This window comes from Podarcis gaigeae, assembly GCF_964106915.1.
Source record: "Podarcis gaigeae genome assembly, chromosome: 14".
Taxonomy (NCBI): domain Eukaryota; kingdom Metazoa; phylum Chordata; class Lepidosauria; order Squamata; family Lacertidae; genus Podarcis; species Podarcis gaigeae.
The window spans coordinates 32,529,752-32,539,442 of record NC_139690.1 but is presented as its reverse complement, the minus strand read 5'-3'; the positions used below and the strand labels follow the sequence as shown (position 1 = coordinate 32,539,442).

The 9,691-nt window shown below is 42.4% G+C and overlaps 1 long non-coding RNA gene across 1 annotated transcript; it reads right to left on the bottom strand.

Annotated features, from left to right (window-relative positions):
• Nucleotides 1-440: 440 nt before the first annotated feature.
• Nucleotides 441-9,261, bottom strand: LOC310831041. The gene is made up of 3 exons (XR_014557742.1): nucleotides 9,155-9,261; nucleotides 855-1,068; nucleotides 441-565 (listed from the first exon to the last, which is right to left on the bottom strand). It is a non-coding gene; the product is annotated as an uncharacterized lncRNA (long non-coding RNA).
• Between the last annotated feature and the right edge of the window lie 430 nt (nucleotides 9,262-9,691).

The window sequence follows — 9,691 nt, the reverse complement described above, 5'->3', positions numbered from 1 at the left end:
GTGATTGAAGTGTTGTGTTGGGATCCTATATTCACCTAGGATAAATCCCTTTGAAATCAGTGTGCTTTACTTCTGAGTAAACATCTATAGGATTTTACTGTTAATATGCATTAATATGCATTCATGATTTTCATGGGTTTCAGGTGAGAATAGCAGGAACTGCCTGAGAAAGGTTGCTTTAATGAAACATTTTTTACTTACCTTGAAATAATGAAACATTTTTTACTTACCTTGAAATTCCTTCAGACAAGGAATTGGTGGGGTCTTGTGGCCTTCCAGATATTGTTAGATTCCAACTCCCATCAGTTCTGGCCCAATGTGTCCAAAGCTCTGGGATAACGTAGTCCAACTATCATCTGGAGGATCACAGATTATCCACCCCTGCATTAGATAATCATACATGTCCTGATCAATTGAATGATGAAACCCACCTTAGGAGTTTACTTTAGTCAAAGTTGGCAATGACACTAATCCATTCTAATAGAAGCAGCCATCCAGATGTCCCTGGAGGTTCATGAGCAGGATGTGAAGAAAACCTTCACCCAAAGTTGTTTGTCCTCAGCAGCTGTTATTCAAAAAAGTATATTGACTACCACGTCTTCCTTAACTGGCAGTGCCATTCAGATATAAGGCAATAATATATTGGGGCCAGCTTTCATTCTCTCTCTCTCTCTCTCTCTCTCTCTCTCTCTCTCTCTCTCGGGATGTGTATGTTTTAAAAGTTTCTAGTCTCTCTGGTTGGAAATACAGACTTGAAAATGTGTTGAAAATGCTGGTTGAAATCTCATCAGCCAATGAAATTGCTGGTTAAGACTTTCATTATCATGACCATCACACCCTGCCCCTTATTCTACCTTGAGAAAGATGCAGATGAGACAACACTTCCAAAGAGAAGCCATCAGACCCTTTGGGTGCTGTCCATGGTCCTGATCTACCTTTTTGGCCTTGATCTTGCCTCCACTTCTCCTGTGAGCCCCAAGTTGCTACAGATCAGGATATTCATCAGGTGGGGGCTCATTGCCTGAAGAGCCCTTTGTTCCAAACTCCCCTGTGCTAAAGTAGCAAGAACTGCAACCTAAATCATGCAAAATAAGACAAATCCCGTATGTTTACTTAAGTTGCAAAATACATACAGGCCATGGGTTTTAGATTTTCTTGCACAGTATTTTGAATGTATTTACAGCACATAGTACAGAGTCCTGCTTCCTTCTGTGCTTACACTTCTCAGTACCCCAAGTCATCTTCTTCTTTACTTTAATAAAAGAAATCATGGCTAATGATCTCTAGAGAGCAAAGCAGTCTATGTAGAGTTATGCAAGTGAGTTGCCATATTTTTAGAAGTACATGCACACACAGTTAGCAACATTTTATATCACACTTAAAATATGCCTCATCTTAAATATTTGTCTTTTTTATTGTCTATAAAAAAGAAAAAAGAAAATGTGCATAAAATTAAACTAAGTATACTTATGAAACAGTGCAAGGCACTCAGATGACAACTCTGAAAATGTATGAATGAGAAGGTAAGGTGGGAAGGAAAGTAAACTCAGAAAATAAGTTAGAAAAGGACAGATTCTAATAATGAGAATAATTCTGCATTCAGTAAAAGCCAAGGTTGTAGGATGAAGCTGTCAAAAATATTCTAAAAGTTGTCATTCCCCTTCTCAATTTTGAATTTGCATTCAAACTGCCACTTAAAATTGTAATATGTTTCCTCAAAATTTGGCTTACTTTAGTCTTATCTTGACAACCTGACAATAGATTCAGGACACAAAGCAAATAATAATAATAATAATAATAATAATAATAATAATAATAATAGTTGTTATTATTATTATTTATTACAGTCGGAGGCCAGCTTGTGATACACAAATGGAACTACAATCCCAAAAGCAAAACAAACATTTAAAACAATATACAACAATGGATATTAAGTTTTAAAATGCGGTAGGCATATAAACACATAAAAACTTTAAGATAGACTACCATAGAGAAATGACCCAGAGTTGCCAGTGGATCTAAGTTTGGGAATTTTCTTAACAAACTAGTTTGAATCGGGGGATGGTCTGCACCTACAGATCTCTGCGCAGACTCTGGCAACTGTCCGGGTCGTCTTGTGATCTTTGCCTAACAGAAGAAGATCAAATTTTTGCTTTACCGGGAGCTCAGCAAGCCTCACCAGCAGGGGGTCAATGGTTTCTCTATGTTCCTTGTCGTAAAAGGGACATCTAAAAAATATGTGTTCATAGCTTCCTATATCCCCCAATGGGCAGGCGCAAAGTCTCTGGGCATATGGGACTTTTTAAAAGGATCCTTTCAGGACCGGCGAGGGCAAAGCTGAGCTTCTGGCAAGTGCAAAAGCCCTTCTTGCATTTTTTGATACTAGAATAAGAAATATGCTGCCAGTGCAGCTATATATCTCTCGATTTCTACAATTTTGTAGTTGGGGCACCTTAAGCAGTACTGTTGTCTCTTGGTGTCTATAATTCTTTGCCTAACCATAGCTTTTGCTTGGCCCAAGCCCAGACTTGGAAGCACATAGTTAAACCATGGAATTTGATTCCACAAGAGGTAATGGTGGCCACCAAGGATAGTTTTGAAAGAGGATTAGACAAATTCAAGGAGGACAAGGCTATCAATGGCTGTGATGGTTATGCTCTAACTCCACTGTCAGAATGCCAGCTGCTGGGGTACCATAAGTAGAGAATATACCATTATGCTCAGGTCCTGCTTGTGGGAATCTTGCTGGGAACTGAATGCTGGACTAGATGGGCCTTTGGTCTGATCGAGCAGCATCCTTCAGGAGAAAGCATAATGAACAATGGACAGTGGACAATACTTGCAGTCTTCCCATTGGCTTCAAACCCTGAAGGACATCAAACCATACACTCTCAGATTCTGAGCCCCAGTCCAGAGGAACCTTGGAAAAAGAAAATATGCTGTTGATCTCTGTTTGTGTTATCAGAGGCAGATGAGAGAGAATAGTAAAAAGAAGGAAGGTCTGATTTGTTCTTGGCTGGTGCCACTCCTGCACCCCAGCCAACGAGAGAAATGTTTGGGGTGAAGAGGATGAGGCTTTATTTTAATTATGAATCGCTTCCTTTAAGCATCCTGCAGGGATTTCATGGCACAATAAAAACATATATAAAACAATATAATCATTTTTTTAATCAGCAGTTTTAAAACAAATATAATAAAATTGAACAGTAAAATTGTGCATGAGCATTACATATCTGGGCTGGCTTGCCTAAATTTATATGCATTTTTAGCAGGCACTAAAAGCAATCCAGCAAAGGCACCTACCTAGAATTAAGGAGCAGTCTTTTCCTGTTTGGATGGTGTGAAGCTTGTAAAACTCTGTTCTCCTTTTGAGTTGGGTGTTTTTCCAGCACCTTACATACATCTCATTCTGCACATGGAAAACTATTACAAAGTTTTGAATTATAGCTGAGGGGATGGGGTGTATTAGGACTTATCTGGAACACCATTGTAATATAAGGAGATAGAAGAGATGTTCTGTAAATTTCCCCTTTGGGTGCCTTAAGAGGTGCCCAGGTGCAAGTCTGGACCTAGCACTTGATGATAGTTAAATTTTGGCAGCATTGTAGAGTACAGGTCTGCAAGAATTGATCACAGCTTGCTAGAATCAGCAATTTTAATTGAAAGGCCACCTGACTGAAGGAGACATAGGGCCTTGCAACCTTTAAAGATGGGCCCACCTGGGTCCCCACGTGAATCACAAGACAGTACAGGAGCATGGGAAGAACTCGGCCGCCACACCCCCTTGGTAGTCTGCTGTTTATTAGGACTACTCCCCTGACATTGCCAGGCATAAACATAAACATAAACATAATAATTATTATTATTTATACCCCGCCCATCTGCCTGGGTTTCCCCAGCCACTCTGGGTGGCTTCCAACAGAATACTAAAATACAAAGCCTATTAAACATTAAAAGCTTCCCTAAACAAGGGTGCCTTCAGATGTCTTCTAAAAGTCTGGTAGTTGTTTTTCTCTTTGACATCTGGTGGGATGGCATTGTTCCACAGGGCGGGTGCCACTACCAAGAAGGCCCTCTGCCTGGTTCCCTGTAGCTTTGCTTCTCGCAGCGAGGGAACCGCCAGAAGGCCCACGGCACTGGACCTCAGTGTCCGGGCAGAATGATGGGGGTGGAGATGCTCCTTCAGGTATACTGGACCAAGACACATGAGAATGTGACCCTCATCACAGGTGATCAAGTGTCATCAACACTTCTAGATAGTATATAAGGCTTAAGCCCACCTAGGGCCAATGGGAATCTCACTGCAGATCTTGCTGTCTACACTGATATTGCGCCCATCACCTACAGTGGGTTCAACCCACTGCCTGCCCAAGAAAGAAAGAGATTATCTGGCAACAGATACAACTATAAGATGTTTTCTGTTTCCTCTTGCTTTTTTCTCTGTTGCCTTCCTCCTGTAAATAAAACCTGTTAAAAAGCAAGTTTGATGGTATTCATTGTCCAGCTGAATCTTTTTTTAAAAAAAAAACACAACACCCTGTTTTAGGCAACCAGTACTTTTGGCAGAACAGTCGGAACATCTCAGAGAGAAAAAGTCAAAGATGTGAAGAAATGCATTTTCCTAGCAGATTTTAAAAATGAAAACAAACCTCTGTGTCACATCTGAACTTCTTTTTATGCTGAGTTCTAGTATAAACTTTACGGAAAGCAAACGAGCTAAAAACACTTCAAAAATCCAAGATAAGGGGTTTGTTATCCTTGACTTCCCCTTACTCTGCTTCCAACTGTGAAAATCATGTTTTTGGCCACAGTTTCCCACTGTGTTTTAGCCCTCTGTCTCATTACCTTATGGTGCCATGAACTGTCTAATCCATTTTGTCGGGACATAAATCTAATCCATCCATAAAATATTGAATTGATTTATCCACCCAAATAATTTTGCGTTAATTTTCAACCTCTCCCTCTGTCTGTCTCTCTGTGTGTGTGTCTTTCTTCCTCACTGATGGTGACTTTTATAACACACTGTTTATTTACTGTATATGCAGACTGAGTAGTTGGGAAGCAAGCATGAGTATACAGTAATTCTCTAAAAGCAACAACAATCCATTACACCTACACCCAATTTTCTTGATGCTGGCTCTGGGAGACAACTTTGTTGTTAAAGACCTTTTGAACAATTCTCTCCAGCTACCTCAAAGCATTCAGTATGAAGGGAGGAGGAGCAGCTCGGGGGTACAAATGATGGGATCTTCAGTCCGCAAAATCTGGAGGGCATCATGTTGGCAACCCCTGGCATACAGAAAGACATGGGTTTGATTTCTAGCATATCCCAGTAAGGCTGGAGAGACACGTTTCTGAAACCCTGGAGAAATGCTACCAGTGAATGTGGACAGTACTGAGCTGACGTTTCTGAGCATCAGTGAATTTCCTAGTTAGTATCCAAACTATGTGATCTACAACTGCCCACTAGCATTAATTCAGATTTTAATCAGTTAATCATATGCTCTGAAATACTACCAAAACTATTAATTATCTTTATTATATCTGGTATATATGCTTCTGGACTACTAATAAATTATAGTAAATCATCTGCATACAAAGCTAATTTAAATCCAGCTTCCTCATGAACAAAACCCAAAATCTCTCTGTCCTAATTGCACTTGCCAGTGGTTCCAAACATAAATCAAATATCAACAGAGAAAGAGGGCAGCTCTGTCTTCTACCTCTCTACAAACCAAATGGATTCCATTTGACTTTACTTATGATCTAGGAGCAAGGTGTAATTTTCCAATCCACTTCATAAATTCTTGAGGAAATCCACATTTTTCCAAAGTAAGAGATATAAATTGGAAACATCTTTTCTCAAATGCCTTTTCAGTGTCCAGGGAACTACGTGCAACTGGATCAATTCTATGATTTAAAGCAACCCAATTGTTTCCAATCTTAAATAGTCTGCTTCCCGTCGATACTTAAGAAAACCCAGTTGATCTGCATGTACTATTATTCTCATCATTGCCTGAACTTTGCTGAAGAAATTGACCTATGATTCGCACACTTAGTAAGATATTTGACAGACTTAGGAACAACAAAGATATATGCATCATAGATTGAAGTTGATGGTGCCTCATCCATCGTTCCCCCTCTCCGATAGCTTGTTTCTGTCTTGGATAGGGAAGTATCATTTTCCATTCCACCCTGTATTCATCAGATGCAACACTTCCAGCTGTGTTACCCACCCCACTGCCTTAGCAACACCTAAGTAACCTCCCCAAGGCACAAGCCTGGGCAGTGTGTTTGGAAGTCCTGGTCTACCTAGTGTCACAGAAGTGTGATGAAAGGACCTCCCTCTTGGCCTCACTGATATGCTCCAAAGGAAAGGAAAGCATTATGTTTGGCACCAGCTTGGCTGCAGGCATTGTTGGAAGGAAGAAGAGTTTGGATTTGATATCCTGCTTTATCACTACCCTAAGGAGTCTCAAAGCGGCTAACATTCTCCTTTCCCTTCCTCTCCCACAACAAACACTCTGTGAGGTGAGTGGGGCTGGGAGACTTCAAAGAATTGTGACTGGCCCAAAGTCACCCATCAGCTGCATGTGGAAGAACAGAGACTCGAACCCGGTTCCCCAGATTACGAGTCTATCGCTCTTAACCACTACACCACATAGGAGGCATAGAAGGCACCATCCAGCTGTCTTAGGGCCTCCACTCCAGCTTTGTGTAGAATTAGCCTTCTCCTAGAGATATCCTACATGGCAGCATAGGTTTTGTGCTGGGCCTGGGGGTAATGCAGTCCAGGGCCAGTCCAGAATCTGAAGGTTCTACTGGGGGTCAGTCCGACAGGGCCAAGGCAGGATACAAGGCAGGAAACCAGGGAAGGACAGGTACAGGATCTCAGGCAGAATCTAGCATACAGCAATGTTGCTCCCGCAACCTGGGGCGGGGTCTGACAGCTTTTTATCTTTGTTGGGGTACTGGCCGATCCTGATCCCCTGGCAACACACCTCCCTGTTTCGCCCAAATGAGAAGACTCCTCCTGTGAGTACTCAGGTCTCTCCTTCTCTCAGACCTTAGTCTCTGCAGCTCGGGAGATGTCGGTGGGTTACTAGACCCAGGGGCCACCTCAGACTCCCCTGACCAAACCAGTATTGGAGCAGCTGTAAGTGATGGCCCAGCTGAAGCCAGCGCAGGCTCAGACCCCTGACTCGGCCCAGCTGGTGTTTGTTGCAGGGAAACCTGTGCAGACTGGGATTCTTCAGGATCAGGCCCCAGACTTGGTTCAGATGATGCCTGAGGCAAAGGATCCGGTGCAGACTGTGTCTCCTCTGGTTCCAAGTCCGAGACCGAGTCCCAGGCCATCACAGGTTTTATGATCTGAGTTTCCCATCTCCAAGATGGGCTACCTTCCCAGGTTGATGAGCCCCATCTGCCCCTCACTTTCCTCTACAGCAGGTACAGAAATTGCCTTTTTGGTCTTGTCCACTCAATCCACCGGAACCTGTCTTCACATGCAATCAGTTACAGAACATTTGCAGGCTGAAAGCAACAACCACAAATACTGGTTTTATTTGCTGGATTGATTTCTCTTCTGGGCATGGGACAAATAAGTGAGCACCAGCCATTTTTAAAAAATTATTATTTTTTGGTTAGCGATCCAAATCTGGACATTGCAAATGCTGGTTCAAATCCCCACTCTGTCACACAGTACAGTGAATAGGCCTTAGGTCTATCACTGTATCACACCTTAAAGTATATACAGTTATGGGAGATTTGGAAGCTGTTGCTGATCTGCTCCAAATTATGCATAGATCTACCATCAGGAAATTTATTGTACTGCTGTGTGCAGGATCTAAACTCCTATCCGCTGCCTTGAAAACATCACTTGTGTCGGAACTAGTGCTGTGCCAAAATCTGTCCTCCCATTTCTCAAAAGTTTTCTTCCCCTGCAAAGGGACTTCCATTTTTCTGACTTTTTCTCAGGACATTTGACAATCTATTTCCAATTTTAGTTGGTGCGAGTTACTACTACTTTTACTACTATTTTGTAACTAACTTTTGATTGTATTTTCAGCAGTGAATGCATGCAAAAAAATGACAATGAAAACATAGCAAAAGAAAAGAGAAAAATGGAGAAAGAAAAAGAGAGGAAGAAGGAATGGAGAAAGGAAGAAAGAAAGCCATATTAAAAAAAATCATTAAGTAACTTCCCTGCATGCACATTATAAAATGCAAAGTACAGCAGGAAACATCTTAATCACCACTATTTCAATAAAGAAGCATGTAGACAACATATGACAGTTAGGTGTAAATCGAAATATCTCAAGATTAAGCAGATAATTGAGAGAAAGTTTCACTTGCCATATAGCGTGTTCTCCTTCATGGAGAGCACATGTTGTGGTGGGGGCCGCCAGGACACTCCAAAGTTGGGGGTGGGCTAATTGATCATTGGCCACTGATGCGATTGGGGCTTCCCTTGTTGGGAAGAAGTTAATGTTGCCATTTATTGATTGACAGCCAGAAATAGTAAAACTCCTTGCACGAGGCTAGGGCTTCCTCTTTTCGCCCGTGCATTGGATTGCCCGTCCCTCCCTCCCTAGAATAGGGTTGTTCGCTTTGACCTTGCTATGCCTGTCATGGGGTCGTCTGCTTTGGAGCGGGGGCCTGGTAGAAATTTTGTCCATCTGGCTGATTGGCTGGGGCCATTTGGTTTTTGCCTACTGCGTAGCAAATCGTCACAACTTGTAAGGTTCGCGGTTAGGCATTGGTTTATGGTTTGGTTGGTTGAGGGGCATGGATTGGCTGTGCCTGCCCCTCTAATGCTGCTGCTGCAAGGGATTCCGTTAAAGGAATTGGGAGCTAACTATTGCTTGTCCACTCTGTCAAGGGGGCTCGGGCCATAGCAATGAGCTCCTGGTTGCATTTGGGGTGAGGGCGGGTTCCCTGCTCCGCGTAACCCCCAAGTGTATTCCCCCATTCTGACTTTCGCATCGTGCGGAATGTCAGTCTGTCCCCCATGGTGGGGGCAGATAGTCACAACCAATGCCTACGCAACCACTCACATATTTGTATTTTAATAAAGTTGTGGCTAAAATTATGCCAAAAATCTTAAACAAAAATTTCTGTGTGATGTGTGAGTTATTGGGGTGGACCTGGGGACCTCGACACGCAAGTTGTTATTGTCAGTAGTAGTAGTTGTGGAAGTAGTAGTGGTACCACCTGCTCCTCGCCAGCAGATTCCAGGGTGGGTTACAACACTTTAAAACTCAGTCCCAAAACAGTTAAAATAAATTACAGCCACAGGAATAGGATGGGTCCTGCAAACACGCATCTCAGGTTCAAGAGAGCTTAGGCTACTATTGTATGGTGGCCAAGAATGGTGTGTGTTTTTTCCTCCAGTAAACATTTCTCTAGGGCATTGCAGCCTCCCTAGCTGCCCACACTTCCTGATCTGAAAAAGCTTCAGGGAAGCCATCACCTCATGATGTCTGGGACTGAACTGAAGAGTGAGCATCTGAGGACGCTGCAAAGTGGAGATGTTCTGCAGAATAAAAGAAGGATGCTCTCAAACACCCCTCAGCCATTTCAAAAGGAAGATACGCATGTCAAAAAAAACCCCAAACCCTGCACTCCATTTCTGTTGATTTCTCCCTTTGATGATTTTCAAATACCGTTTTTTCCCTGTTCATTGAGAAAG